This window comes from Alligator mississippiensis, chromosome 3, assembly GCF_030867095.1.
Source record: "Alligator mississippiensis isolate rAllMis1 chromosome 3, rAllMis1, whole genome shotgun sequence".
Classification (NCBI taxonomy): Eukaryota; Metazoa; Chordata; order Crocodylia; family Alligatoridae; genus Alligator; species Alligator mississippiensis.
This window is the reverse complement of record NC_081826.1, coordinates 149,192,920-149,198,989: the sequence shown is the minus strand read 5'-3', so window position 1 is coordinate 149,198,989 and position 6,070 is coordinate 149,192,920. Positions and strand designations below refer to the sequence as shown.

Here is a 6,070-nt window from a genome sequence, read left to right as displayed (position 1 = left end):
TTGCCCTAAGCCTCAGCCCTGCAAGCTCAGCATGGGATCTGAGAGTTAGACTGTTTCTCACATATCATCCCCAGCTGTCAGATTTTACAGGCCAAATTATATTCCATTGACACATGGTGCAGATCTGTGTTTCCAAACTCATCATCTGTGAAATCCCAGCAAAAGTTAATGGGGCTTCATGGGTGTGACTGAGGTTCACAGATTAAGACCAGGGGTTTCCCATTTGTCACAGAGGGCATAATTTGTCCTGTAAAATCCTTAGGATTGCATATAAAGGAAAGAAGTCAGTTTGGCTTTGAGTCTAATATGTCGTGAGTTCAGCAACAACGCTGGACACTCCTGGGCTGAACTAACAGTTATTTATTATTATAATTCTCTGGAATCATATCCAGGGTGCATCTTAACAATTGCCCTGAGTACATGTATGCAGAACTTGTACTTGCTCTGCCTCTGACTTGACCCAATCCAGTCCAGTGCACAGAGAGGCACCAAGAATGCCTCTGGCTCCTCATGGCAGAGAACATGGAGTCCCCAGTGCTGCAAAACTGCCACAAGCAAAGTGACCCCTGCAGTGCTGAGTATGAGGGCTTTAGCCGTAAAGGTACAGTGCAAGGAAAGCACAAGAAGACACAATACCCCTTCCCCCTAGACAGAATAGTCAGCTAACCATTTGGGAGGACTCTGCTTCTGCTGTGGTCTTTCCATAGAACCGGACTCAGTGAGGGGTTCAGCAGATGACAGCCCTGTCAGCCTATCTGGAGACTCAACAACGACGCAAGGAATTACATGTTGATCTAACAGAAATCTGGCCAGTTTGGTAGGCCAGTCTCCTACAACAATCCTTTTCAGTGCATCTTTTGTAGTCTTCATCATTCACTGAGCTTGCCTATTGGCCTGTGGCCTATGAGGTGCAATGGTAACAGTTCAAGTGAGGTTGCACTGGCAAAATCTTGGAACTTTGCTGAAGTGAATGCACTGCCATTATCAGAAACAATAGTGTTGCACACCCCATGGGTTGCAAACAGCTGACAGAGAGCTGTTATAGTGGCAGTTAATGTAAGAGTTGAGACAGTAATCATTTCAAGCCATTTTAAGTACGAGTCAACAACAATTAAGAAGTTCTTACCTTGAAAAGGGCCAGCAAAATCAATGTGGATGCATGATCAGGGTTCCTTTGTCATTTCCCAAGGGAATGCTGGTGCCTTCGGTGGATTATGACGAGTTGTTTGACAAATGCTGCACTCCCTCACAACCCTTTCTATGTCATTGTCCCTACCTGGCCACCATACATAGCTTCTAGCTAGTGCTTTCATCCTCACAATGCCTGGGTGTGCTGCGTGCAGTGTTGTCAGTATGATTTGGTGTCCTGCTTCTGGAATTATGACACTATTTCCCCACAACATTCAACCCTTGTGGGCTGACAGCTCATGCTGACATGATGAAAATGGCCTGAATTCCTCAGCCAATATGTCTGCAGGCCAGCTCCTCCACACCCAGTTGAGGACATGGGCAAGGATAGGGTATCTTGCAGTCTTCCTTGCTGTCTGATCAGCCTGAAGAGGAGCTTCTGGCATGGATTCCAGCTGGCAGAGGACTTCTGCTGGTGGAGTAGTAACACAATCAGGTATTTGTAGTGGTAGGCGGCTCAATGCATCAGCGTTTGCAATCATTTTCCCAGGTTTGTACACAAATGTATAGTCATATGCGTTTAGCATGATGCTCCAGCATTGCATGCGGGAGACAAAATAGGAGGAATTGTTTTGTCCATGGTAAAAATTCCAAGAAGGTGTTTGTGGTCCATTTGGATTTTGAATTTGTGGCCATAAATGTAATTGTGAAATTGTTTAACTCCTGCAATGATTGCCAATGCTTCTTTATCAATCTGTGTGTAGTTCCTTTTGGGTGAAGTCATTGTTCTTGAGTAAAAAGCAATGGGTGCATCCATGCCATCAGGCAATGTGTGACAGAACAGCGCCAACACCAAATTGCGAGGCTTCACAAGTAATGGACAGCGGCTTCTGCTCATCATAGTGAACAAGGACAGAGTTTGATGTCAGCAAATTCTTGACACCTTGGAAGGCTTCATTATACTGGCAAGCCCATTTCCACTGAGCTCCCTTATCCGGTAAGCAATGAAGGGGCTCTGCTATGGTGGCTTTGTCTTTCAAGAAGATGTGATAAAAATTGAGATGTCCTAAGAATGCTTGAAGATCCTGTCTACATTTTGGTATAGGAGCATCATGCATTGCTTTTATCTCGTCTTCAACTGGGTAAATGCCAGCATCAATCTGATATCCCAGAAAGTTGATACTGGAAACTCCCAGTTGACATTTTTCTCTTTTTACTCTGATACCTGCTATGTTGAATCTCTGTAAAACTTCTCTGAGTCTGTCAGTGAGTTTCTCTCTAGACGGCCCCATGATCAATGCATCATCAAAGTATGGAACCACCCTGGGAATTCCTGCTAGCATTTTCTCCATGAACCGCTGGACAACTCCTGGTACCACAGAAATTCCAAACTGGAGGCGCTTGACACAGAGCACTCCCTGGTGTGTAATTACTGTTTGGGCCTCAGCAGCCTTGTCATCCACTATCAATTGCTGATAGGCTTGAGTGAGGTCAAGTTTGGCAAAACCCTTCCCTCCTGCAAGAACAGTAACTGGTTAATGGCAGGCACTTGGTGCCAGTCCTGCTTAAGTGCTTTATTAACAGTGCACTTGTAATCACCACAGATTTGAACACTGCCATTAGGTTTTAAAACAGGAACAACTGGTGTGGCCCAGCTTGTATGTACACCTGGCTTGCTAACCCTTTGCATGATAAGCCAATTTAATTCTGCATCAATTTTTGGCCGCAGTGCAAAAAGTACATTTGGAGCCTTCATAAAGATAGGGGCTATCGCAGAATCCATTTGGAATGTCACAGGTGGACCTAATTCCTAATTCCTCGGAGTAAGTTCCTAATTCCTCAGAGAATACCTGAGGAAACTTCCTTGCAAGCTTTTGCAGACTTTCTGTGCAGAGACTGTGTATGCCTTGAATATTGATTCCCAATGGTGAGAACCAATTTCTCCCCAGAAGACTTTTGCAGGAACCCTTAGTGACAATGAGGGGTAGATGCTGTCTAATAGATCCATACTGGACAACTACACTGCAGCTACCCAAAGTTTCCACAATCTGTCCATTGTAGTCAAGCAGGCAACACTCAGATTTCAATAACTTGGGGAGAGGGTGCCAAAACAACCAGAAGAATGTGTTTTCATCTATGAGAGATACCCTCAAACCCAAGTCCACTTCCATTTTGCACTTCTTTCCATTTATTACTACAGTTGCAATCATCTCAGAACCTTGAGTTTGAACAACACCAACATTTTGAATCAAATATAGTTTTTGTACCTCACGTTCTGGGGAGGACTCTAATCTGTGAGTGGTTTGGGAATGAATACATTTGCCTTTGTCTTTTTGGCTCCCGGAACTGGCCTTAGAGTGGCAAACTCTCTCTATGTGGCCCTTCTTCTTGCAGGCATGGCACTCTGCATTTCTAAACCTGCAGTCCCTTCGTCTATGTTGGCCACAATGTTTGTGGATTAATTGGTTTATGTGGTGCTGTTGGTGAGGGTATAATTCATTGAATTTGCTGGTGATGATCTGATTCTTAAACTTTTTGGAATAAGTGGACATTGCTGGAGAATGCCTGGCAAATTTCTCTCACATTATGGGATGCTGCTTCAGCTGGCAAGTATTTTTCTTGTGCAGTAGCCAAGGTCAGATTTGGTTCAGAGAGCAGGCGATGTTGGATTGCTTCATCTTGAACCCCACAGATAAGATGGTTGTGAAGCAGGCCATCCAGAAGATCCCCAAACTCACAAAATTCCATAAGGCAATGGAGCTCAGACAGGGAATCTCATATACCTTCATTAGCTCTTTAGTCCCATTTAAGAAAATGAAATCTCTTCAGGGTAACAGATGGCCTTGGGCAAAAATGTGCCTTTAGCAAGGCAATTAGTTCAGCATAAGACTTGGTGTTTGGTAAGGCACGTGCTGTGAGGAAACAAACAATGGCAAATGTTTTGGCACCACAGACTGTCAGGAGGATCGCACACTTCTGTTCTAGGTTTTCCACTTTGTTGGCTTCCAGGTAGTAGGATAGCCTTTCCATATAAGAGTCCCAAGAAGCCAGCTGGCTCACATCAAATTCTTCTATATGCCCCAATGTAGCCATTTTAACTAACATCAGGTGTAATAGAGAGAAAAGAAAAAAAGCTTCCCTCCAATCACAAACACAGCCTGGTCTCAGAATGTTGTCCCACAATCTAGGGTGCCTTTTCAGCAAAGGATCCCATCCTCATCGCCAGATAATATGTTGTAAGTTCAGCAACAACACTCTGGACACTCCTGGGTTGAACTAACACTTATTGATTATTATACTTCTCTGGAATCATATCCAAGGTGGATTTTAACAATTGCCCTCAGTACATGTATGCAGAATTTGTCCAGGTTTCCCTTAATTTATGCTATACATGCATTCCTGGGGAACGGCGCATACATTGAATTTGCATAAAGCAAACCCACTTTACAATGTAACAAATAGGGATAGGTTCCTATGGCGGTGAGGGAGGGAGGAAAGGAGTGAGGCTGGGGCTAAGGAAGGGGCGGGAGGAGGGGTGTCGCTCCTGGGGCTGTGCAAGGCAACAAAGCAGAGGGAACAGAGCGGCACTCACCCCAGCCCCAGCTGCAGCAGCCCCGGGAGTGGCTGGCACCAGCTGCCTGCAGCCTCTGGGCTGCACTGTGCTCTGCGTGTCCCCACTCTCCTCTGCTCTTGGGCTGTGCCATGCCCTGGTGCAGGCAGCTGGTGTCAGCTGCTCCTGGAGCTGCTGCAGCCAGGGCTGGGGTGAGTGCTGTGCTCCGCACCACCCAGGACTCCTCTTGTCCACACTCACCCCAGCCCATGCTGGAGCAGCCCTGGGAGCAGCTGACACCAGCTGCCTGCACCAGGGCATGGCGGAGCCCAGAAGCTGGGATGAGCCTAGGTGTGGGGGGACAGGTGCACAGTGCAGCCCAGCAGCTGCAGGCAGCTGGCGCCGGCCACACCCAGGGCCATTGCAGCCAGGGCTGGAGTGAGTGGGGCCACGGCCCTTTCCCCTCCCCCCATAGACTTACCTGCTTGGGCGGGGGGGACATCCATGCTGATCACATAAGAGTGAATTTACCTTGCATATAATGAATTATGGGTCTAAATATGCTCATCCCATAAGAGCGAATTCACATATAAAGAACCCACATAAATCTAGGGAAACCAGTACTTGCTCTGCCTCTGACTTGACCCAGTCCAGTCCTGTGGACAGAGAGGCACCAAGAAATGCCTCTGGCTCCTCATGGCAGAGAGCATGGAGTCCCCAGTGCTGCAAAACTGCCACAAGCAAAGTGAACCCTGCAACAGTGCTGAGCATGAGGGCTTTGGCCTTAAAGGGACAGTACAAGGAAAACACAGTAAGATACAACAGAGTCCAGTTATATGGTAAGGTGTCAGAAAAACATCTCTTGGTTTGTGCCCTAATTGTGCATTTAGCATGGTGTTGCCTTGTGGGGGCGTGAGGTGGACCGCTAACCCTCAGATACGAACAGGCCGGGGACGAAAGGGACACGGACTCAAATTGAAATGATGTAATAACTTGAAGCTTTACTTACAGTTTACGCAGGAAAACTTCTTAACAGCTTTTTGTGACGTTACAGTTGCAAGCAACAACAACAACACGGACAATGACGGGAACAGCAACAACAACAACACATGAGCTCAGTACGTTCGAGTAGTACAGTCGAGTGATACGTTCAAGTGGGGGGGCGCCCAAGGGGGAGGATATTGAGGACGCAGGATCCTGGAAAGGGTGATCAGGCCTCTCCAAACTGACGCGTGGATCCCCCCGTTCCTGTGTTCTACCCCTTTTTATAAGCTACAGAGCCAATCAAAATGTGCCCCGTGTATCTGCTGACTTTTAGTCAGGAGGCTGTGACTGCCGGCCGTGCGGTCATGCACCTCATGTAGCCCCTGGTTTGCTGAGGCTATTTGATCA

The 6,070-nt window shown here is 46.9% G+C and overlaps 1 pseudogene; it reads right to left on the bottom strand.

The window, feature by feature from the left end:
• Positions 1-1,163: 1,163 nt before the first annotated feature.
• LOC102570741 (uncharacterized protein K02A2.6-like) lies at positions 1,164-3,680 on the bottom strand (annotated as a pseudogene).
• Positions 3,681-6,070: the final 2,390 nt, after the last annotated feature.